The sequence below is a fragment of the Leptonychotes weddellii genome, chromosome 14 (genome assembly GCF_054177405.1).
Source record: "Leptonychotes weddellii isolate Sample4059 chromosome 14, ASM5417740v2, whole genome shotgun sequence".
NCBI classification, from domain to species: domain Eukaryota; kingdom Metazoa; phylum Chordata; class Mammalia; order Carnivora; family Phocidae; genus Leptonychotes; species Leptonychotes weddellii.
The window spans coordinates 52,129,565-52,155,642 of record NC_138382.1 but is presented as its reverse complement, the minus strand read 5'-3'; the positions used below and the strand labels follow the sequence as shown (position 1 = coordinate 52,155,642).

The 26,078-nt window shown below is 44.7% G+C and overlaps 1 long non-coding RNA gene across 1 annotated transcript; it reads left to right on the top strand.

Annotated features, from left to right (window-relative positions):
- Window positions 1-12,714: 12,714 nt before the first annotated feature.
- Window positions 12,715-25,680, top strand: LOC115943413 (uncharacterized). The gene is made up of 4 exons (XR_014140088.1): window positions 12,715-12,986; window positions 13,146-13,282; window positions 22,572-22,679; window positions 24,213-25,680. It is a non-coding gene; the product is annotated as an uncharacterized LOC115943413 (long non-coding RNA).
- Window positions 25,681-26,078: the final 398 nt, after the last annotated feature.

The following is a 26,078-nucleotide window of genomic DNA, read 5'->3' as shown; positions in this document are numbered from 1 at the left end:
TGTGTGTGAGCTAAAAAGTCCTGTATGTCAATTATAATTTCATTTACACAAGTTTAATATGGTAAAGTATAATTTTCCAACATGAAACAATGGCTTAAATAAATTTGACTTTGGATATGGAGAATATTTCCAACATACGTAATTTAACAAAATGGTTGTGTTGCTTTTTGATAAGCTTAAAAATCATTTGGATCAAGAATTACAGGATTGAGCTGTTACTGAAAGAATCCTGAATTACAGAATGATTTCCCAAAAGAACAGACATTTTAATGAAACTAAAACTCAAAAACACGTTTTTATATATCATGAAAGCATGCTTTTAAAAGAGCTGTATCATTAAATTTATTTCCACAAAAATAAAAATGTTTATTATTTAGAAATGGTTAGTGAGTGGTATTGAAATATTATTCTTATGTTTGATAATAATTTGTTAAAAAAAATGCCAACAGTTTAGCATGTTTTTTGTAATGTCTAGAAGAGTTGTATACATTAAAAATAAAGCAATTCGGGCGCCTGGGTGGCTCAGATGGTTAAGCGTCTGCCTTCGGCTCAGGTCATGATCCCAGGGTCCTGGGATCGAGTCCCACATCGGGCTCCCGGCTCAGCGGGAAGCCTGCTTCTCCCTCTGACCCTCTCCCCTCTCATGCTATTTCTCTCTCGCTCGCTCTCTAAAAAATAAATAAAATCTTAAAAAAAAAAAAAAAGTCAAAAAAAAAAATAAAGCAATTCATTTGGAGAACTTATTATAAAACTATAGTTGTTAATGAAATAAAATATTTCTATGTGTAAATTAAAAAAAAAAAAAAAAGAGCCTGGAATCTTAGACCTGGAAGGACTGACAGAAAGGCTCTAGAGAGCATCCTACAGACAGTATTTCATGGATGAGAACAGAGCCCCAAAAATGAAAGTAATCATATAAGCTCCCACAATCATCCAGGGACAGACTCAGACTAGGGTCTAATGTTCTTGGGCCTCAGGAAGCTTTGTGCTGGCCTCCTTATTGCTCCTGGGGCCTGGGTGATAGTATTTTTGGAGGGCAGGTTCTAATATTAATATGTTCATGAGAAATAAGCTGAAAAACTTTAATTTTACAAAATTAGAATTCGCTGTTGTAGATAAAATAAGAATACAATAATATTTTTAAACTGTAAAGCTGCCGGTTTCTTAGCCTTAGGACACGTTCCTAAGTAATGCATCACCTAGAAAATGTTTTCATGCCACAAGATAATTCTTTTAAGTAAAAGGCCCAACAGAGCCACCCATTCAATTCAACATATTTGTATAAAAATGTACTACAAATATGCAGAAATATTATGATTTAAATAACTGGCAAATTTTTGCAGTCCCAATGTGATTTTTAAAATCTCATTCTGACCCAAAGATGAGGGGGATTGAGAAGCTTTTTTTTTTTTTTTTGCTTTAACCCTTTAAAAAAATAATTCAAAAAAACATTTCCAAATGACTATGAAACCAATTGGTTTTACAAAATGTTGCTCTTTAACAAAGAATTATATATCTATCTGGTTTTCAGGGAAAGGAAAGATAAGAAACTAACAAGAAATTGGAGACATTATTTCATTTAATATGACTAATTATGTGAAATATTGATGAACTTTGACCTGGAATTTTTTTTTTGGTAATACCTGAAGCAGGTAAAAAGATGTTTATCTATTATTTTCTCTCCTAAAGCCTTTAATTAATGTATGCAAAAGTCATCAAGGGATTCAGCAGGCTTAGGAGAAATGTTAACAAGAAGCTGACCAGTCTGGATGCTAATATAAAGCAATGAGGTCTCAGGGGCATCATCTCTGAGTATATGATCCCAAGTCCTAATCTACATTTACCAGGGCTGGGGGAAACTGTGCTGGCTTCAGTCCTTTGCATTTCATTTCTGGGACTTGCGATTTCACATCTTCGGTGAGTAATGATTTACAGCACCAGGTTAACTCTGCTACTCCTCATTTGCAGGAGAAACCGAGGGAGAAAGGTCAACTGGCTTAGACGAAATACAGTAGAAATGCAGTGACCTGAAATTCAAATTTTCAGATGATTTCAAAATCATCCCTTAAGATAGATAAAGAGAGAGCACTTTACGGTTACTATCTTATTTATTTCTATCTTAGTTCTCTAGTGCTGTGTAACAAATTACCCCCAAACTTAGTGGCTTAAAACAATAAACATTAGTTATCTCACATTGTCTATGGATCAGGAATTCAGGAGAAGCTTAGCTGGGTGGTTCTGAATTCGTGTCTCTCTTGGGGTTGCTGTCAGGATTGGTTGGAGCTGCTGTCATCCTAAGTGTGACTTGGGCTGCAAGATCTGCTTTCAAGGTGGCTTACTCATCTGGATGGCCAATTGGTGCTGGCAGGAGGCCTCAGCTCCGTGCTATGGAGCCCACTCCATAACACTGCTTGAATGTTTCACAGTGTGGCCCTGGCTTCCCCGGAGCAAGTGATACAAGAGAGAACAAGGCCAAGTCCCAGTGCCTTTTATGACCCAGCCTCAGAAGACATAGACCATAATCACCACAGTTGCAGTACGTTAGCACAGGGATACTGGTCTCTGAGGATTGCGGGTGACCATCTTGGAGGCTGCCCACCATAACTTCTTTGGGAACCAATGAGTACAGAGAAGAAGCACAAATACTCTGTTGTGAAGATGAAGAAACTTTTTCATCCCAGGGAACATAGGCTACATTCCCAAAGAGGCAAGAATGGGGACATGAGCCCAAGTCCCCTGAGGCAGCTTGACTGTCCACACCTCACAAAATGGAGGCCCACGGGGCTCAGGGCAGCACAAATTCACTCCCCTCTGTGGCGTCTCTTAACTTCATAAGAAGGTTTCAACAGAGAAGGTGGGTATGTGTAGGCTAGCATGCAAGCTTAGACATACTTCGGAGCCCCCAAATATTTGTGGGGAGCCCACATCTGGTTCCTACTCCCCCCTGGCCCCACTCCAACTCCTATAGGTAAGGTAGGTTTTCCCTTCTTCCTGCTCTATGAAGATATTCCCCTTTATTTCCAGTGTATTTTAAGCATTTTAAATATTTTGTTGACATTCCTATGTATTCAAGGAAGAGAAGGATTTTATGCATGCTTACTCCACCAGCCTGATGAGAAGAGCAGGATTTGACCTCTCTGATTCCTCATTTTTCAAATAGAAACAAAAATTGTGTCTATAGGATTGTTGCAAGGTGAAGTGAGATGACTCACATAAGGTGCTTAGTTAGCACAGTGCCAGGCATATAGGTCATGCACATAAATATGTTAAGTATTTACCAAGCATTTGATTTATAAAACAAAGCATTATAATCAATATTACTGGTCACTTTACTCTCCTTGGGCCTCAGTTTCTTCATCTATAAAATGAATGAGCTGACAAGATCAGGGATGGGAAACAGGCTTCCATATAGCCACTCTGTCATGAGGAAACTGCTCGGGCATCTCGAGAATTCTGAGACTAACCCTCAGGCAACAGGAATGATGCCATGATTGGTTAGTGATATCTGCCGAGGTCTGGGAACAGCAGATGTATGGTGACACTCCTACATTTCTTTGCTATCCCTGGACTAGATAATCAGTTAGGTCTCTTCAACCTTAGGCGTATAAGATGCCATAACCCACCGTCGCCTTCTCACACACAGGAGAAATGTTCTGAAACCAATCTTTGGATTATCCAGAGTTTGCTATGACCAGCTCAGTCATAATCAGTGTGCCTTTACAAGGTTTTCTTCTTTTGTAAATAGGCAGCTGGTTACTTAATTGAATTCACCCAGTTGTTTTCAAAACAACCAGGAGTATGACCAAATTCAGCCTTCTCTTCAAACTAGTTTTGTATGTCTCTGTGAGTCGCTACATGACGATATATGTTATTTTAAACTCTCCTTATTTTTAATGATATAAACAATGAAAGCCCAAGTAAGAGAAAGGAGCTAACACATTTATTCCCATTCTGCCATCTGTTTAAAGCTGCTGATGTAATTCCAGCTTGAAATTGCATTAGCGCTTGCCTCCTGGACTTCTTCCTTATTTCCTTTTGTGTCTCAGGCCTTCTGTACTTAAGAGAAAGCACTGCCTCTAGGATGTTCGTCAATTAATGCGAAGCTACAGTCTAGCCCTGGCCATTTTCAAACTGGTCTCTGATTTGAATTTCCTTCACGATCAGCTAGAATGACTGTTACTGGAGTGTTATTTGCTTAAATGTATTTGGTATTTAAGGTTTGATTAGTGATGTTTTCAGCAATATCATCAACAATCAGCAGATTTGTTTACACTGCAGAGGATGGCAGAGATTAAGGGTTGTGGTCGTGCATACTCAATCATCACATATTGGCTTTTTTTTACTTCTATCTCTTGGATTATGCCTCAGAATTCAATTTCAGTTTTGTTTTTGTTTTTTTTTAATGCAGCTCTTTACACTGCTTTGAATAATATTGCAGTAGTGGGTTTTGTTAAATTGTATGATGGGGTGTGTGTGTGTGTGTCTTTTAGGAGGCTAGATCCCATTTAAAATATTTTGGCTGGGTGACCAGAGTGTAGTTTATTTGCTTGGATATAGAGTGGGGGCATGGGTTGAGACCATATTCTTTTCACTTTCAAATATCCACCTAAGGGGTCTTGGCCTTGGGCGAGGTTGACAAGGGATGTGAGAGCATGAGTGGGATGGGGTCAGGAAAACAGGGAATTTGGGCAGCTTCCTTCACTTTTCTGGACTCCAGTTTCCCCACCTGGGATGATACTAACTAATTCTAAAGTCTTTCTCCTCTAAACAATTTCTATTGATCTCTGAAACGGGCACCTTTCCCTTTTCCTGATATCGCTGTAGTAGGGGGCACTGGTTTGGGTGCATGAAATTGAATCTTATGTCAGAAAAATGTCATCATAATGATATAAGGTTGGATTGGAAAGGACTTTTAGGACTCTCCTTAAAACTTTTCCAGACTCTCAGTCACAGCCCCAGAACCTAAAGGCATGGCCAATGAAGAAGAGTATGTTCACTGAGTACCAAGAACACAGCTCGGCTTCAGCAAGCTGATCTAGAGTATCACCTGCTACTCAGAACCATGGCTCTGAACATGGCTCATCACTGTGGGTTATAATTTTTTTTAAAATATTGAACCATCTGTGGGTTATAATTTTTTTGAAAATATTGACTTCTGAGTCCCACATTCAACCTGCCAAATCAGAATTTTTGGGAGCAGGACACTAGATATTTGTATATTACAAAGCTTCCTGGCTGATTCTGAGCTGCAATCAAAGTGGAGAATCTCTGTTCCAGGGAAGCATATCATTGAGTTGGAGTTGACAGATCAGAAAAATATCTGATTAGGGAATCCAGACATCAGGGTTTGAGCCATCACCCAGGTACTGAGGGAACACAGAAGAAGTGGGGAGGACTAACATGGCCAGGAAAAATCAGGGGAACTTTCCCAGAGGAGGTGACATTTGAGTTAGATCTTGAAGAATGGGAAGGAGAAGAAAGAATGGTAGAGAAAAGGAAGTCATTGAAATGTGTCACCAAGAGTGTGTGCCAAAAAAGGAGGAATGAAAGGCACACTTTTAGAGTGTCTACTCATCTCTTCCAGAGACCCTTGCAAGACACTAGAGTCAGATAGACATGGCTTCTGCTCCCATGGGCAGGTTGACTGGAACACACAGAGAAGGGAGACATCAGGAGTTGGGTCTGTAAAGGTAATCTGCATCAGCTTATGAGAAGTCATGACTCCCAGGTAATAAATCTGGAATTGACTCTGTAGGCCATTGTTGACAAGTGTAAGGTCATAGCACACTGGTACGTTGTAATCAGTTGTGAGGGGCTATGAGTAATGTATGAGTGATGGCCACTAAACGTGCAGTAGAGAGGAATGGTTGAGAAGGCAGACTTTGGAGCCAGGCTTTTGGGATGCAATCCCAGCTTGGCCACTTACCAACCACAGCCACCTACTGTCACCTTGGCAAATAACTAAATGCCCTTTGCCCTAGTTTCTTCAGTTGTATAATACCAAAATGATGGCACCTACCTCATTAGATTGTTAGGAGGGTTAAGTGTTAGTATTTGTAAAACACTTGGAAGAGTGCCTGGGAATATAATTATCTTTATTACTATTACTATTATTATTTTGGTTATTTTTTAAAGATGTACTTATTTATTTATTTATTTGAGAGTGAGAGAGCGAGCTGGGTGAGGGGCAGAGGGAGAGGGAGAGAGAGAATACACAAGCAGACTCCCCTCTGAGCACGGAGCCCGACACAAGGTTTGATCCCAGGACTCTGAGATCATGACCAGAGCAGAAACCAAGAGTCAGTCACTCAACCCACCAAGCCACGCAGGCACCCCCATTTTGGTCATTTTTACATGAGTTTGAAAAGTCATACACACACATGTTTGAAGAGACTCGAGCTTATGGATAGTGCATACTTAAGTGCTTTATTTAATAGCAGACATCAGTGTAGGGCGTGAGCCATCATCCTGCCAGTTGCACTTAGCTCTGGTTATGCCCTGGGCAGTAAGCAGAGCCTGCAAATGTCCTACAACACGAACTAATGTCATAGGCTTGCCATGCCACCTGGGCAGAGTTGCCAAATAAAATACAGGACACTCAGTTAAATCTGAATTTCAGATAAACAATAAATAATTTCTTAGAATAAGTATGTCCCATGCAATATACTTATACTAGCAAAAAGTGTAAGTATGAGGGGAGGGCTCATGTGACTCTTTGGTCACACTTCAGGAGCCAGAGTCCCTTCCAGAGAGGTTGGATCTCCATGCCTCTCTGAAGAGTGATTCCCACAGATCAGGTTAGGATGCTCATCCCTGAGGAATCTTCAGGGAAGTTGTTATTAGGTCCTGAAGGTTTAGAAGGACTTTGATGGGTGGGAAAACAGCACGTGGGGTTACAGTCCAGAGCGTTGCACACTCTAAGTGAGGCACAGGGGCATTTGAAGGTTTCCCACGTTTGAAGGTCACTGAGAAGGCAATGGCACCTAGGGCATTGGGTGTATGCGGGTGCGTGTGTTTATCTGTGTGTATCCGTGTGTGTGTCTGTGTGTGTATCTGTGCCTGTGTTTGTATCCATGTGTGTCTGTGTGTGTATCTGTGTTTGTATCTGTGTGTGTGTGTGTGTGTGTTTGTGTGGGGGGTGGTACTCAGGAAGACATATGGTCAGGGAAGTATTTGGGGGCTGGGAGTTCAGGAGTTTAAGAAATTAGATTGAATGAGTTACTACCTAGTTCCTGAATTAGTCATTTTGCTTCCTTTCTTAATGGATTTCATTATAGACATTCAAGTTTCCCTAAGCATTGCCATTTTTTCTTGTTATAATTAGTTTGTTTATTGTTTGTTTGTTTATATTACGTTCTTCTGTGTTCAGTTACAAAAAGGTTATAAGATGGATAGGAACAGCAAGTCAATGATTATTTAACAAGTAATAAACTGACTGCAGTCAAATGAGCTTGTCATTGGAAGCCTTATTCTGCTATCTGAAGCGAACATGGCAGAGCTCGTTTATTTAATTAGAAGCTGTTTTTACTGGAATCCTTCCAAGAGGACAGTGGGTGTATTCTGTGGTGTTTCAGGGCTCCTTAGATTCCAGAGATCTCACAGATAGAAATTAAATAAAAGGGAACAGTTTAAAATCAAACCCTGTGAACGGTTACTTTCTCCAGTAGTGTCTATTGACTTCTTTCTTCCGTGTCAGCTGCTTGGGGATGGAGACCTTTCTCCTCAGAACTGGGCAGATATAAATTACATAAAAATGTACCAAGTTCTTTTGGTGTTTTTCCCAGATTTAGAAGACACACATCTTGCCATTTCTTGATTAATTACTACATGGAAGTTGCTGAGAGGCAAGCTTGGCTCAACATAACGAAGGACTCGCATATGATTGTGGGACACTGCCAGGCTGGGTGACGAAGATTTGGGTCCCAGTCTCAAGTGCAGCCATAATTCTTTGTGGGACCTTCAGCAAGTTGTTTCCCTTCTCTGGGCTTTAATCTCCAGGTGTGGAATGAGGAAGGGATCATTATGTTTCCTTTTAGCTGCCCCACTCTGAAATCATGGGACGCACTGGCAAGAGGGCTGTCCAAAGAGGAGTACCCAGGTAAGCCAAAGCAGCAAGGGAAGGCTGGTTGAGTGGGGAGACCCAGTGGAGCCTTAAAGGAAGGACAAGTACAAATGAAAGGAGAGAACTTTATAAATTTATTCTAAACAGATAATCAAAGACACATACAAAGACTTGATGAAAGACATAATGCTAGGAGGATCTGGGATATTATTATTTTGAGAGTATTAAAGAGTTCATGAGTGCTTGGCGTAGACCTTCTTGTTTCTAGGAACAGCCGAGTAGGTTATTTAACAAATCCTCCCACTGAAAGCTACTAAAAATATAGATTAAAAAAAATCTTAAAAGCACCAAAGAGATGACAAGAAAATAAGGAATTACTGGATTAAAAATAAAGGGGAAATGAAAACCTAGTGAGATAAGCAAGCAGAGAAACTGCTTTTGATCTAAACACACTTGCTGATCCCTCAAAATTAAAGCTTTGTTCTGGCAGTCTAAGAGGTGAGAGGGACAAAAATCAAAGCTCAGGCCACATACAGTAAGGCATCTCCTAGGAGACCCTTCCCACCACAAGCTGGGACCCAAAGGCTTCACTGCCAGGATGAGACTGAACAAGTGACATAGCTCCCATAGAATTACAGCCTGGCTCCAATCCTCTGGGTCCCTCGTTAGTCTCTTTCTACTCAAAATGTGATCCATGGGGTCACAACATCAGCAGTACCGGGGAGCTTATTAGAAATGCAAATTCTTGGGCCTCATCCAAGACCAACTGTATCAGAATCTATACTTTAACAAGATCCTTGGTAGAAGCCAACCCAAATCCTCTCAGAGGAAATGTACTTTCGTCATAGACCTCAAATTATTCCTGAAAATAGTTTTTCTAACACAGCATCCAGTAAATAGTCAAAGATAATATGTCACAAAAGAAAATTAGGCTGAATAAGAGAGAACCAGCAGAAACAACAGGTAATAGAAACAGAACTACAGAGACTTCACATGGTGGAATTATCAGATGCAGTCTACAAAACAATAATTTATATTCACAACAGCTACATGTAAAAGGGATCATAAAATTTTTTTAAAAAACTTGAAGATGTCTTCAGTGAATAGGAAACTATAAAAAGTTTGTAGCATATTTGAAAAAGAACTATAGCACTTCTAGTGTTTGGCATGTTTCCTGGAGCTCATCCATTTGTGGATGACTGGCATAGGGTAGTATAGATGACCAGATATTGAAGGTGTGTGGGCAAGGCTAGACAACTGGTTATCAAGATCATTGAAAAGGGGAGGCCATTACTGTCTAAGGATTAGCCTGGTCATCCTCATTTCCTTCTAGTATAGATGCCATAGGATATTTTCCTAAGGATGGGACACCCTCTAACTGGCTAGGGCCCATGGAATCCTAGCTTGATTTCTCCTCGTGTAGGCTTGAGAATCCTGTGGGAGGTTGCTAGATCATTCATTGGAGTAAATAACATCACAACTGCATAATATTTGCAGACAGTTAAGGATCATCCACAGAAACCCCAGATGAAACAGAGGGAGCCTCTCTGGGAGACACATGGATCAGGTGCCATGGATCCAGGAGAAGTTTATGAACTATGATCCAGACACTATTTGCACATTTCTGCATGAGTCTGCACAAGACCACTCCAGTTTCAAACATTCTCAGAACTTCATAATCTTCAGATTGTAAAGAGAAAACACTACGGTCCTTCTTTGGACGCTCCAGCCTTCTTGGTTCTGTTTATCCCTTCCCCTTGTTGTACTCCATCAAACTCTCCAAATGGGAGGTTTGTGTCCATATTTTCTGTCTGCTCTCACCCTTCAGAACCCTTGCACCCTAATTTCTGTGCATGTCATGAGCATATTCAAGTTCCACTTTTCCTTTGGTTCATCCTCCCCAAATTCTCTGATCATCTTCTTAGGGCTCTCTCTTTGGAAATCATAGTTATCATTCACCTTAACCATTTTTTGTTATACTACTTAATCCTCACACTACTTGTGCAGAATAAGCATTTTTGTTATTCCTATTTTATAACAATGTGCATTCATTATAGGAAAATTAGAAAAGACCTCTAAACAAAAGAAGCAAATTGAAATACTCTTGAATTTTACTACACAGAGATAACTTTACCACTGTTAATATTTAGTATATTTCCTCAAACTTTTTTATATGAATTTTTTTTTGCAAAAAAATGAGATTCTGCATGCTGAGCTTATGGTTTTATAACCTTTTTATTTACTAACAATATACAGTGAACCTTTTTCCATTTTAGTAAATATATACCCTACAACATAATTTTTAATGTTTGCAAAGTATGGATGTATGATAACTTATTTAACAAACCTTTCATTGTGGGGCATTCCAATCTTTACTATTAAAACAGCATCTTGTAGCTATATCTTTGTGCATATTCTTAATTATTTCTCCAAGACAGATTCCTTAATCTAGAAATGGCTTCATGCTTCTGATTTTGATAAATTTCCCTTACAGAAAGTTTGTACTAATTTAGACTCCAAACAACAATGTGTGAAAATGAACATTTCCCTGAACCCTAGCATTTGGGGATTATTGTTTTTATCATCTGGTTAACGTCATAAGTAGCCTATTATTGCTGTTTTAATCTGATTATAAATAAGAATATTTTCTCTTATGTTTCTTTACTATTTGATTCTTTTGTGAATTAAACTGTTAGGATTCTGTATATTTTAACACACTGGCACATAGAAATAAATATTAGCAACATCATTATCCTCCTTATAGGTAGCATCTTTGTACACTGCAAATGGTTTCCCCAAATTTGTCATTTTCTTTTCATTTAATTCAACTGTACTTTGTTAATTTAGGCTACACAGAGGTTTAAAGTTTTGATGTGAAAAAACTCATGAACCTTGATCTTTATGGTTTCTGTCTCTAGTTGCATGCTTAGAAAGACCTTTCCCACTCTAAGATTATAGATTCACCTTAGAGTATTTTTGTATTTTCGTATTTTACATGTAAATCATTAATACATTTAGAATTTATTTTCATATAAGGATGGGATAGAGATCAGTGACTTCTCACAAAAGGCCAAATGGTTTTCCAACTCAACATTTTGAGTGTTTTTCAAAAGGAACAGAGCAAAGACATTTTTGAATTGAGACCTGTGAATGGCTGTATCTCTGAGTGGAAAGGAATTAATTACCACATGTCAGAAATCAGCATGGGGCCAGAGCTATTAAACATACTAATGGCTTGGATGGAAGAAGAGCTGCAAAGCAGGCTGTGAGCTTCTCCCTGTCCAGTGGTGATTTAAGTGTGTTAGTTACAGCCCAGGATGACAGTGAGGAAAGCCAGACAGTCTCCCATTTTTTATCAGGGAAGGGAGCAGCTATGGTGTCTGCAGACAGGATTGGATCTGCTTGTAATCTGGTTGCCTGCAAGGCTCCCCTGCCTCCTTGGCCCTCATTTTGAAGACTGGAAAGGGAGTAGAAGGCCTGAGAAGGGCCAGGGACTTCAAAAGCAGCCTCCCTCTGTGGCCAGGCCTGGAAAGATGACATCCAGGGTATGCTCACTTATGCCCCGGATTCCCTTCCAGCATGGCCGCGCGCTCTGGTTTTGCTCCACTGACTTCTGGCTTCTGCTTCTGCTCTCCTATATCCCCTATTCTGTAATTTTCTTCAAAGCACATATTTCATATTAAAATCATTCTTCTCTAGACTTTTCTTTTTCTGTTTGACAGTCCTATCATTGCATGCTTTTTCCACCTTTGAACTGTTTTTCATAATGTCATATTTTCTGAAATAGGACCTTGGTTTTTCTACAGGCAAGAAGCATAATGATACTACTTGACAATTACAAGTTGCTCCCACTTGTTCTAACACAAACATCTGAGTCATCCTAATAGGTAGGTAGGCAGGGTCATGTGGACAAAGTATAGATTTGAGAAGGGGGTTTGTCTGAGGGGCACAGTGAATCAGGAGCAGATCTGTTCTGGGGTCAGCTTCAGAACTGAGCCCAGCTTCAGAATTCTGCCTCTCATCCTCCCAGGCCCATTTTCTACCCAACTTGATGGCTCCTAGGAGTCCTGTGATTCAACAGAACTTACTGATTTCTCTGCCATAGCCCAGTGCTAGGGTGCCAAGATAACTGATTCATACCCAGTCTCTTAGCAGGTTCCCAACCAGAGTGGTGTTTAAGTATTTCCTGTGTACCAAATGAGAGATGGACAAGGAGGAGTGTTAACCATGGTCAGGCTGTTGGTCAGGGGAGGTTTCACAGAATATCGTATTTGGGCAGGTGGGTTGGAGCCTGTCAGACTGGATGAGCCCTGGAGTCTTTAAAGGATATCTGTTGTCCTGTTCTGCCTGTCACTCATTCCCACCCCCACCTTCCCTGCCCTCAGTGTGTGTGAGTTCATCCTCTGACCACAGATATAGGTTCAGGTCTGGGACCTACATTATTCTTTTAAAGATTTTTTATTTATTTATTTGACAGAGAGAGACACAACGAGAGAGGGAACACAAACAGGGGGAGTGGGAGAGGGAGAAGCAGACTCCCTGCCGAGCAGGGAGCCCGATGCGGGGCTCGATCCCAGGACCCTGGGATCACGACCAGAGCCGAAGGCAGACGCTTAACGACTGAGCCACTCAGGCGCCCCTGGGACCTACATTATTCTAATAATACTCAATCCTGCAGTTTTTGTTTATTCTATTGGGAAAAAAAGATGCTGGTCTTTCCACAGAGTAGCTGAGAAGCTGATGGCCATCTTGCCTCTGTGAGGAGAGAAACTGCCTGAGGAGAACCCAGACAGGAAAGCAGAGCTGAGAGAGGGAGAGGGTGAGACTGTCTTCAGGACACTGTCTGGGTTCTGAATCCAGCCACCCATGAAAGCAAATACCTTGAGTTTTTTAGCCATGTGAGCCAAGAGATTCCTTTCCTCAGGTGGGTAAATCAGTTTGAGTTGGGTTTCTATCACTTGCAACCCAAAGATTCTTAACTAACCTAGAGTCCTGTCCAAATCCAAGGCTGTGAGTCTTTGGCAGACTGGGGGGCAGGAGTGGTGTCTACACGGCCTCAGTACCTATCTCTTCTACCTTGCAGGTCCTGCTGCTCAGCGTTCATGGAATGATTAGATCCAGATTGTCCTGCTTTCAAACCTGCCGATTTTTATTCCTTGGTGATGTCAGATTCCAGACCAGCAGGACTTTCTGAGCAACTACTGGAGGATTTCTTTGCAAGTGAGTGCTCCTCCTGCAGGACTCCTACGTGAAGGTCACAGATGATGGCTAGGAAACCTCTGTTGTATGTCTTTATAGAACACTACCCCCTCCTTCTTATGGAAAATAACCCCTGCCTCACTCTAGCCATGTGGTTTGAAAGAAAGTTGCCAGAATCTTAGTGGCACAACCATGTGACCAAAGTGACTGGCCTGGAGTGGGCACCTGCCCAAGAATGGGATGAAGAAAGAAGTCTCAGATCTCCAACAGTGGAGATGTGTAGAGGCATCAGTGACCAGGTCCCTTAGACTGTGGCACAAACAGTCTGAGGAGGGAGAGAATAAAATGGCCTTACAGAGAGATCATGGCATGAAGGATGTGGAGATGGGTCAGGTGAGATCAGGCGACTCTCTACTCCCACATACGATTTGTCTTTGGGATCCTATTATATCCCCTACATACCTCTTGATTACATAAGGCTTCTAATGAATCCCCCTGCAAATAACCAAGCCAAGTTAGCTGCATTAGGGTGCCTGTCCTTTGCAACCCAAAGGGCCCTATACAGCTGCAGAACTTCCCCAGGCCAGGCCAGGCTCCATTTAGCTAACTAGCTACCCATTAGATCTGTGGTTCATAGCCCTGACTCATATTAGAATTACCTCAGGAACTTTTAAAACATAATGGAACTGTAGCCCAGTACCACAGACTCTCACTTAACAGATCTAGAGGACGGCCCAAAAACAGGTATTTTCTTAATCTCCCCAAGTGATTTTAACATTTATCTAGGCTTGTACATCACTGAAGAAATGATCAACTCACCCTACTTGCCTATGGAATGGGACATGAGGCAATAAAGGTTGTAAGGGAAAGACCATTTGGCAGTCTTGGCATCTGAAGGGCTTGGTCTAAGCCCCGTCTTGGTCACGAATCCTGTGACTGTAGGCATGTCTGTTGGCCAAGCCTCAGGAACCCCACCTATAAAATGGAATTAATAAACTGCCGCTCTGTCCTCCTGACAGAGGTCTTTAGGGATCAGATGTGAAGGAACCTAGAACTCTAAGCATCCCAAACCTGCATCTCCCAGAACAGAAACTGCATGTCCACTTAACACACTCCTTACCACCATGGAGCCTTTGCAGGTTTCCTAGAGTCAGGATTGAGAAGCCTCTGGAGGGAGAGACAGCAACTCCACCTCAGCAGAGGAAGATGGGTCTCTAACCTGTGGCTTAAACGGAGTGTCTGTGTCCTCTCTTCATTCCCACCCCATGCCTACCTCACCCTACTCTACCCTACCCCCATCGAAGTTCCTGTAGGAACACCTCAAAGATTCCTTGTCAACAGCCAGGCACCCATCAAGGCTTCTTAATGATCAAATCAGCCTTTCTAGGCCTTTTCCTAAAGGATTTTAATATCTGTCCTTGTTCTCCCCTGGATTTTTTTCCACCACTCTTTGGCTTAATAAATGCCTTTCCAGAAGGCTTCAACCCGGCTGGAAGTATACTTGAACAGCAATTCTAAGTCCTTATTAGCTCTATAGTGATCAGGTGAAGGAATAATTGATCTCAATCAGGAACACCTGGTTTCATAATTGCACAAATGATTATAATTCAATAATAAAAGTCAATTTAACGAACTTAATTCAGATTGCTTTAACCTCTCGCAGACAGTTAAGAAATGAAGAAGCAAACAGGGAGAAAAGGAAAAAGGGGGGAAAAGAAAGGAAAAAGAAAAGCAAAGGTCTGCCTCAATCACCTGACCAGATAGGGCCCAAACATAGCTGATGGATTTTACCCCCACCATAGCATGTATTGTTGCTTCCAGGCCTTTGTCCATTATGTTCTTTCTGTGTCGACTCTCCTTCCCCCATCTCTATACTTCCAAACTGTATCCATTTTTTCCAGATCAAGCTCGAATACCACCTCCTTCCCCTCTGTAAGGTTGGGGGCTTGAGGGAGACGGTGACCAAGGGAAGGAAAGTAATGTCCCTTGAGGAGCTATTGCAAGTCAGCCAGACATTTACTTCTGGATTTCATTTAGTTCTCATAGAGAGGTGGGAAACTGAGGCTCAGAAAGCTTCACACTTGGCTCACAGTTGAATGGCTGGAGAGAAAGCAGAGACAGGATTTGAACTCAGGTCTTCCTGATTTCAGAGCCTGTGCCCTTTGCTCTGCACCATGCCAACCCCCGGGGGACCCTGGACCTTCCTCCCTGGTCTCGACACTACTGTAGCCAACTTGGTTCAGAACCATGAAGAGTTTGGCCGAGAGTTTGCCCGGCCGATAAGGCTTTCTCTGCCGGCTTCCACCTGGTAGAAGTAGCTGTCCCCTTCATCTCTCCCCAGGCAGATACCAGCTCCCAGGGATCAGAGGTGGGCTTGAAGCACTCGTTTGTGAATCACTTCAACCTTGTGAATACCAGAGGCTGAGTTTCAAGGAGTTTTGGCTTGGGATCAAGGAGAATGTGTCAGGCTGAGGCCCAGAGATGAAGGAATGCCCAAAGGCTAGTCTGCTTCTGTCTGCTCTCCGAGAGGACTAGGGAGAGAGCGTGTGGTGCTTTGCTGACCTATGCCGGTGGGAAGGGGGAGAGGAAGCATGTGAGAAGCCTCAGGACCCACCTCTCTATTCAGTAAGCATTCATGGCATGCCTACCAGACCCACACTGGGCACAGGGATTCTGAGCTTACTACTGCTATTACTGTTGTTATTATTAATGAAAATAATACCACCCACTGTTTATTCAATATCAATCAGATACCTTGCTAAGGATACAGATGCATTATCCCATTTTTCTTCATAGCCCTATAATGTAGGTATTAGTATATCCCCTTTTTACAGATGGGTAAATTGAGATCAAGAGGATTTAAGTAATGTTTCCAGGGTCGCAGAACTCATTAGGGGTAGACAGGGCTTAGATTTAAACCCAGGTATCTGGCTTTAAAGCCTAGGTCTCATGGTCCTGCTACAAGCCCTGGGGAATGTGGGAATGCACGTGAATAACAACAGTCCAGTAGGAAAGTGCCAGTGGGAAAAGGTGGCAGCCAGAGCTGCCTCAGGCGGGGGGGACACTGTGTGGCTGACTATGGCAGCAGAGGGCCTTCTTCATCCCTGGGCAGCTGGCCCGTCTCTGTCTGGGCTGGCCCCTCTAAAGGCTGAGTTCTCAGAGACACCCTGTGTAGACTCTTTGATCCACTCCTCCTTGGGCTTCCTCTCCAGTTTCTGGACAAAATTGCCATTTTAGAAATGGATAGTGTTGCTTTAGGGAACCTGTCACCGTTAGCTATGAAATCTCCCCCGTCCCCGACCCTTGACTGGCAAGCTTTAAAGAAGTAATTTATATTGATTGTAGGAAAATGAGAAAATGCTGATAAGCAAGAACTCTTTAAAATTTCCTAGAAATTCTATCATCCAGAGACAACTGCTGCCAGAATTTTGCTGTTTGTTCATCCAGACGTCGTCCAATGGTCACATAAAGGATGTGTGTCAACATACTTTTCTTTTACAAATGTATAATCATACTGAAATTCTGTTTTGTCACATACCTTTTTCACGGAGGGATGTGTAGTGACTGCCGTCCCATGGGATCCTACTTGAAACAAATAGTTTCTAAATTTTGCAAGCTTTGGAATCTGGAGCATGGCAGCTCATAGGTAACAATGTACAGGAGAGGCAAGGATTGATACAGACAAGCCGTAGTAGTTTGGGCCCTGGTTCTCCCTCCCATAGCTGGGTGGTCCCTCGGAACGTCACTGTTCTTATCCATCACGTGGGGATAGTACCCTTCCCTCCGCTGGCCTCCCAGGGTTGGGGCGAGCTATCTATGCAGTGACCGCCATGAAGTGCTGGTGTAGACTCTTCTTGTATTATCCGAATATGAGGTCTGACTCAGCCAAGAATCCCTTTTCTTTTGCACTTGTGAGTTCTGAAGTGAGAGCCCAAGGATCCCAAGTTTTCAGGCACATCCCTATGGTACCCATCAGCCCATCGTCCCTGTTGGTGATGAGGTTCTAACACTTCATTCCTCAGGGAGGAATTACACCCTGCTGGTTGACTTACCTGGGTGGTTTACTGCCCTATTTTCTAGGCTTTTGGCTACTACTGGGCTCATGTTCTAGATAGGTGGGGCATCCTTCCCAGGTTCCTCTTCATAGTGGGTCTAGCCGCAGCACCCTGAAAAGGCTCCCCGAGCTTCCTGCTGCCTTTCACAGTCTCCCTGAGGCCTACCCACTTCCTCTTCTCTCTTCTCCGGGGCCTCTTTGAGTTAGGATGCTGTCTTTACTTTGCAGCCAACACTTAGTACTTCCTCACTTTTCTGCCCCACCTTCCAGGACCAGGTCGACACTTTACACTGACAGAAGAAGTTCTGTGGTTTTCCAGGGATTCTGATGAGGACTTTCCAGGTGGGCCGCCCCTGGGCTCCATAGCAACCCCAGGTTCGACTTGCCTCTTGCTGCAGCTGAGTTTTGTCTAGGCCAAGGTGGCCGCTTGACATGCCCCCTGTGGCAGTAAGATCCCGAGTGGTACCTACCCCTCCCCCTTTCCCAGGAGCCCACCACAGCTGAGGGAACTGAGACCTGAATTCCCAACCCTTCCCTCTCCCCTCCATCCGATTCACCTGCAATCCCCTCATCCTGAAGTTTTCTTCTGTGTTCCTATCCCCCACTTGCCCATTCTTCAGACTTACGCTTCCTCGTTCTCCAGAACTCAGCTCAGACCTCAGGGCCTTCCTCACACCACAAGGCTAGTTTAGGTGCTTTTAGCCTCAAAGCACCTAGTACTTCTAATAACCACAATAAATTCCAATTTTCTGCTAATCTGTCTCCAGGGTGTGCGTTCCTGAAGGAAGGGATTTTATCTTCTGTTCCATTATTCCCCCAGAGTCATAATAGGGGTTCAATAGATTTTCATGAATAACTGAACAAACTTAGTATATCTTAGTCCCGCTGGGACCACTTCAACCACCATTTATGCTTCTGGAGAAACTTCTTGGTAACTCAGAAATCCATCCTTCCTTTCTCCTGGAGCTGAGCTGTGGAAAGATTCGACAAAATCGAGGTCGGCAGTCTACCTTTCTGGTGGGCCTCCCTCGTAACCCAGGTGGGGCCATTAGAATCCTGCCTTTGGCAGGCTCTGCTTTCTCTTGGGAGAGAAAGCCAGACCTGGGACTGACAAGGCCTTTGAGCTTCTGCACCCTCCTGCCCTGTGGACTTCCTGGCCTATCTTCCCCAAAAGCTGCCTGGCACTGGTTCATTTCCCAAACGAAGGTGAATTTTGCTAATGTCCTGAGAACACTGTGATATCCCTAAAAGAAATGGGAGATGTCACGCCCAGGTTCTACTTGAGTATCATCAAAGCTGAATTAGAAATAATCAAGCTTACCTCATTCATGCATGCATTTCCTGATTCGGGGAGCATTTACTGAGTTCCTATTATGTGCCAAAAATCTACATTCCACTGGAGGCAAACTCTCTTCTTTAACAGTCCCCACTGGCTGAAACAACTGCATCTAAAGCTACTCCTTCTGTTGACCGATTTATGTAATGACCATTTGCCTAAAATTCAGCCCAGTTAGGTGTTTTTTAATTTGTTCAGATATCCTGAACAAATTATTCAGATTATCCTTTTTGCTATCTTTTTTTTTTTTTTTTTTTTTACATTTTAAGGTTTGTTTTTGTAATGAATTACTCTTAGGATTCTTCCTGTATCAATCAAGATGTAAAATATTTTTTAGAAAAATTAAGTATATAAGCCAAACTGAGGTTTGAAGACAGGGGTTTGTGGAACTGATGGGCTCTTGATTCTTTTTGCCATTCATTTTCCCGATTCTGTTGGCACGGGGACATGTATTTTTGGTCGCCAGGGAGGGAGTATAGTTTGGGAGGGAGTATGGAAAGAAGAGAAACCCCAGGATAGGACCTAAGGGATGGATCCCAGGGGCAGGGTGCAGGCTAGACGATGAAGGATCGCGTGCACAAAAGACTGAAAGGCTCTGCACACATGAGGAGCCTGGCCCAGGGCTGGGAGGAGGCCACTAGCCTCCTGTCTCCGAACCAGAGGCAGAGTATGGCTTTAGGGCCGCTGTAGTGCCCTGAGCAGCAAGGCTGCGTGAGCGAGGATTTGAGTTGAAGAGCACCGATACACAGGCCGTGGGGCCCCCATGAGGTGGCCCCGGGGACCAGCTGGGGGAGGGGGGCTGCTGACGTCCCCTGGTCATCCCGGTCAGGGCCCGTGGTGGCAAGACTTCAGCATTAATGTCATTGAACTTCATTTGCATCCCCCGCTTGCTGAGGCCTGGGAATGTGTGGGTTCTAGCACACCCTCAGGAACAGAAAACAGCCTCACGCTTCCAAGAATGGTGCCACTGAGTGAAGATCATCGGAAATACAAAATAAGTTGAAAGTGCCCCATTTTAAAAGTAAGGAAAAGGTCATCTTTATAAATTAAAAAAAAAAAAAAGCAGGGGATGGATTCATTATCGGGCCAATTGACCACGGAGCCGCCGCTCCCCCTCAACCACGCATGGCAGCCCCTCTGTTGAGAATCCCGAAACAGGCAGAGCAGGGGACCCAGGAAACAGTCCTGGCACTTCCATCTAGTCTCCCCATTGCCAAGGAATCCGTAGCAATGCTGGGGGCTGGGAGAGCTGCGGCTGGGGCAGGGCAGCCTCCCGGTGAGGGCAGAGAACAAACACAGGTCTCCAGGCTGCATGGGGGTGGCAGGGGTGGGGGGAATGCGGTGCACAGGGCTCTGCTCCACTTGCAACCCTGGACCGCAGCCAAGCCTCCGTGTGCACTAGGACCCAAGACAGAGCCCTCGCATGCAAGCTGCAAGAGAATTCCTGTGCTTCTAGGAACCTCAGCCTGGGGTTTGGTCGTCAAAACCTCTAGCTACAAAGACCCTTAGGGATTATCTGGTCCAACCCCCTCATTTCCCAGAGCACGTTGCTGGGGCCCCCGAGAGGGGAAGGAATTTGTTCTCTGTCACCAGGAATGTCAGTGACGCAGGATCCTCCTGCTGGGTTCAGCCTAGGACGATGAACTCTGACAAGGGACCCTGGATTTCTAATGGGTTCACCATGAAAATCAAAACAATCACAGCAGTCAGTATTTTCCAGTCACTGGAGAAGTCTAACTTGGTTAAATCCGCAAAGCACAAACATTTGCTAATCAAAGCATTTTACCCAAGTGATATTCAATTAAAGCAATATTAAGGGAAAGAAAATGTGCACATGCTACAGACCACCTACGCAGGATTTATATCACATTCTCTTAGATGAGTGGTAAACTGATGGCAGTTCTCACTGGCTCTGATTTGGACAGCAGGGAATTAGCAGGAGCCTTTAGGAGGATTTGACAGGCAGCTGGAAAGGCTCAGAACCAGGAGCCAGGAGACCACCTCTTCCCTTTTCTCTGCCTCTCAGGGGCACACTGACCTTGGGCAAGGCCTCCAGCCTCTCTGAACCTCAGTATCTTCATCCCTGAAATGGGGATGATGCTCCCTGCCCAGCCTAACCACCCGCCCCTGGGTTTGTTACAAGAATAATATGAGATGGCCCTTAGAACATGTAAAGCAAATGCTAGTGTTGGTTAGCTGCTTTCACTCTGAGCTGATGGCTGACTGCAGAAAGGAGAGAGGCTGAGCAGAGCAGGTGAGAGAAGGCAGGTAAGGGACCTGGAGACCAAGTTACTTGTCACAACAGTTGCAATCACTCGAACTGCTGAGCCTGGAAGCTGTGAGATCTTGCAAAAGGTAAAAGGCATGTGAAGCCAGATGGACCTGTGGGCTCTGGCTCTTCTTGGCCATGTGGTCTTGGACAACTTATGTGAGTTCTCTGAGCATGTGAATGAAAATAAAAATACCCACCTTGCAGAGCTATCACGAATGTTCATGAGAGCTGGCATCTCCTGAGCGCTTATTATAATACTTCAGATACTGTTCTAGGTGCTGAGCCTATATTAACTCATGTGAGCCTCACAACCACCCTCTGAGTCAGATGTTATTACTATCTCCATTTTACCAATGAGAAAATGCAGGCAAAGAGAGGTTGAATGACTTGCTCAGGGTCACACAGCTACTAAGTAATAGAGTCAGGCTTTGAACTTGGGCATGCCGGCCTCAAAATCGATATACTTAACGTCTGTGTAGAGTGTATTAGGTTCCGATGGCTGCTATAACATATTACCACAAACTTACTAGCTTCACACAACACAGATTTAGTATCTGACGATTCTAGAGGTCAGAAATCCTAAAATCAAGGTCTTGGCAGGGCTGTTTTCCTTCTGGGGGCTCTAAGGGAGAATCCTTTCCTTGCTTTTTCCAGTTTCTAGAGGCCAGCTGCATTCTTTAGTTCATGGTTCCCTTCCTCACCTTATTCTGACCTCTGCTTCCATTGTCACATTTTTTTCCCTCTCTATTCTGACTTTCCTGCCTCCCTCTTATAAGCGCCCCTGTGGTTACCTTGGGCACTCCCAGATAACCCAGGATGACTTTTCCATCACAAGATCCTTAACTTAACCCCATCTGCAAAGCCCCTTTTGCCATGTAAAGTAATATAGCCACAGGTTTTGGATATTAGGATGTGGACATTTTGGGGGACCATTATTCAGCCTACCATACTAACTGTGACCTCCCCCAAGAAGGCTACTTTACCTCTCTGAGATTCTGGTCCCTCATCTGTGGAATGGTGGGTGATATTCCCCACCCCACAGGGATGTAGTGAGTAGCAAAAGAGAGAAGGTGTCTAAAGCACCTGATCGTAGCAGATGTTCAATAAGTATCTACCATCAGAAACTGAGCAGACGTTGCCTGAATGTGGTTGGAAACCAAGATGTTCCTGAGTGGTCTCCACCACTTCCTCAGGGTTGCTGGAAGTAGATCTTTCCACATGGCCCTGCTTCCTCCTCCCAGTTCTCATCAGTGCCGGCCAGGACTGGAGCAGGATGTGGCCATCCTCCCTCTGACTTCCAAGTTTCAGGCATCTTCCCAAGAATTTGAGCTGCTCATTTGTCATAGGCAAGTGGTTCCATGTTGGCCAGAATCCACTGGCACCACTCTGCCCCCCAGCCCTGGGCTTGAGGCAACTTGCCTGCTGACTTGGGGCAGAGGTAGAGGAAGAATAAACATGGTCTTTAAAAAATGTATTTCAACTCTTATTTTGAAAATACTAAGGGAATCTGCTACTTCAGAGATACCTACCATGTGGTTGTTATTTTATAATATGGTACTCCCTTGGAACAGAAAAAGAGGGAGAGCCAAGTCACATCTGTGATACAGAGGAAAGAGCAAAATTCAAATGCCAATTCTGCCTTTTACAGACTAACGTGGACACAACCCACACAGTCATATGCCTCAACTGAAGTTGACCCTTTCCTGTTCCCAAGCCATGCCCGAGTTGTCTGAGCATAACTTCCTTTTCCATCCAAGTAAGTGGTTCAGAAATGACTTGTGAGATGCAAGACATCACTGGGGGGCAAGGGCTAGGGGTCTTACTCCTGATGAAATTTTCCAACCATCCAGAGAGGCCCAGCACATGATGGTCTCTCTTTTCTCCTGCCACAGTGATGTCTGGATGACAGGTCTGGCACTCTGTGGCTGTCTTGTCACCAGCCTGAGGACGAAGCCAGCCCGGGGATGGCAGAGAGGTGGAAAGGGTACACTTCCTTAATGATGGACTTGAGCTGCTAAGTCAACCAAACTTGAAGCCTGCTTTACCCTAGACTTCTGATTATATTAGGGAATAAATCCCCCTTTAATTGTTTAAGCCAGTTTTCCAGTATTTGCTACCCAAAACTTCTGAAGTGATCTATTATCTGTGTGATCTTGGGTAAACCACCTAACCTCTCTGAGCTTTATACTAGTCCACCCCTGCATACTCTTGATGAGGATCAAGTGAGAAAGTACATGTGAAAGTACTTTTCAAACAAACTACATAGTGTGGACAATTTTGTCTATTATTATTATTATTATTATTTTAAGTTTTGGTAAATGTGCATCGGTCAAATTGGGTCTGTTTAATAAAACTCTTTATATCATTGATTTATTCAAATCTGGGCTCTACTTTGACCAAGTAGGTTCGGTTTCATTTTCTGGAGCCGTGGTAGCATTGGAACAGGGCCCAAGTACTCCTTTGTGCCTCTGTCCTGTTGAACTTCAAATGGACCCCCAACGAGACAGAAGTGGTGCAAAGTTCGTGTCGTGAGAAAAGTGCCCAGGGAAGGAGAAACAGTTCTCCCAGTCTCCATTAGGAGATAAGAGTGCAGGAACCCCAGAGAAGTCTCAGTGGTCCAAAGCCCACAGACTCCCAGGTACCTGAGGCTTACTCTGTTGCCTCCTCTCATCTGTGCCTCCCAGTGGATACATTTCTCAGGGGGGAAATTGTAGTTCTGGGGTTTCTAAATAGTGCCTGGGCCACCTGTTCCCTCTAGTGTCTGGCCCAGGTCCTTCAGCATAAGGAAACTCTGAGTGATGAACCTTTGCCCTTATCCTGCCCGCTGTGTCTGTGAACGAGTATGGATGGGAACAGCATCTCCGTTCATCTGTAATTGGAACCCCTCAAAACGATGTACAAGCAAGACAGAAAGGGCTCTGAGCCCCAAGGGGTGTGGGCACAGGGATGCTGGAGGGACACAGCCTGCTTGGGGATGGCCCCAGCAGGATGGCTTGCAGCTGGTCCTTGAAAGATGGAGAGATTGGGACACAGAGAGAGCGAAGGGTGGATGAGTTTGCAGGTAAGGGCAAGGAGGTGGGAACTCCTCCAGTGGATCAGTGATTAACCCCTGATTAACCACTGATTAACCAGCGCTGGCCTGGGGACCAGCACCAATCTACGACTGCTTTCCTCCGGTCCACGGTGAAGGTGGGAAAGAGAAGGACAAAGAGCAAGGTTGGAATAAGGCTAATTCACTCAACCTGCAGTTTTGTTTTTATTCTGGTGTGATGTCCTTCTTCCATTTCAGGCACTAATGGGCCATTACTTCTATAAAACGATGGTCAGCGTCCATGGTAGCTGGAGGAGTCCTCAGTGTTGATCAGAACTACTCTGACCCCCTCACCTTCCAGGCACACGGGAGGATTCATCTTCCTGGCCCCCATCTCACTGAGGTCTCGACAAGTGACTTGTTTTTACCAATGAAATGGGAGTGAAAAGAACTTGTTACTTCCGGGCAGAATCTCTGAGAGTTGGGTAATCCCACTTCCCCGCCTATGGAAACAAGAGTCGAGGGGCAGCCTCTGTCCGCCTGCCCCCCCCCCACCCCGCGCCCGGCACCAGGACCCTGCCAACGTCCGGGGGGCCCAGAGTGTCGGGAGGTGATATCACTTGGGCGGCCTCAAGCTGCGAGGCTTGGGAAGATACTTGCTCCAGCAGGCCCGGGGATGTCCTGACGAGCAAGGCAGAGGCCGACTTCTCGCCTTTTCTTTTTTTCTTCCTTTTGACATTTAACTGCCCCCAGGAAATACAACCCCTTGGACATTCTGACGCTCTGATAGCTGGAGCGTGGGCGGTATCCTGTGCGACAAGGACGACGGTTCTCAGGTCAGGGGCCACAATACGGGCCCCCCTGTGCCGACCCAACCGGAGGCACACCTGTTTTTTTAATCTGTGCGATGAGGAAATGAATGCGTGGCCTGCACTTCTGCACAGGATTTCAGCGGGAGGAAACGGTTTCGTGGCTGAAAAAGAGAAAGTTGAACGTTACCTGGCAGAGACTCCGCTAGGCCCGGGGATGTCGTGAGGAACAAGGCAGAGGCAGACTTCTCGCGTATTTACGTATTGTCTATGGTTTTCTGTTTCGTAGGGCGTGGGAAAGACCAGGGGCCTGTCACAAGAAAAGTGAACAAACAGGTAAATAAAATAATTAAAACATGGACAAGCAGTCCACCGGGATTCCACGGGGGCTGAGGTAGAGCATGACAAGGGGAGGCCTACTTGAGGTAGGGTGGCTGACAAGACCTTTTCTCAGGAGGTCACATTGAAGTGACAAGCCGCAGGATGCCATGCAGCCGACGGGAAAGGAGTGGGGAGACGGCGTCCCAGGGAGCCCCGCCGGGGAGGACCATCAGGAGGAAAGGCGTGCGGCCTGCTCTAGAGGCGGAGGCCTGCACTGCCCAAGCACAGGCGGGAAGCGGGCGGGAGCGCGCAGGGCCCGTAGGCCCCGAGGAGGTGAGCGGAAGAGAGCTGGTGGAAAGTGGCTGGGGCTGCCTGTTCCACGTTGTCCTTAATAAACACTCAACATAACGCATTCAAAGCAGAAATCCTGATGTCCAGTCACTCCCTACCCCCAGCCTGGTCTCCCTCGACCTTTCCCATCTCGTAACTTCCACTCTGCGGGCTGCTCAGCCCCCAAATTGTGGAGTCTCTCTTACCCTGCATCGAATCCATCAGGGAAGACTACTGGCTCGCCTTCGAACTGCACCCTAAATATGACTACCCTGACCTCCTCATGCTCCCCACCCCCCCACCTCCCCCACCGCCATGGACCTGATCCAAGACACCAGTATCTCCGACCTGGGCTTATAGAAGCCTCTTCACTGGCCTCTCCACTTCCACCCTTGACCTGAAATCCTGTCCCCTTTTCTGTGACACAGCAGTCAAAGAGATCCTTCAAAACTCAAACCCATTTTCTGCCCCCATCTTACAATGGCTTCACACCTCTCAGAATAAAACTGACATCCATCACTGCGATCTGGCCCTTCACCATCCCTCGGATCCTACACCCGTTTCTCACTCGGCTTCAACCCCACAGCCGTCCTGGTGTTTGGAATGTGCCCAACACGCATCCGTGGCGTGACCTTTGCACTCGCGTTTCCACTCTGAGCCCTTG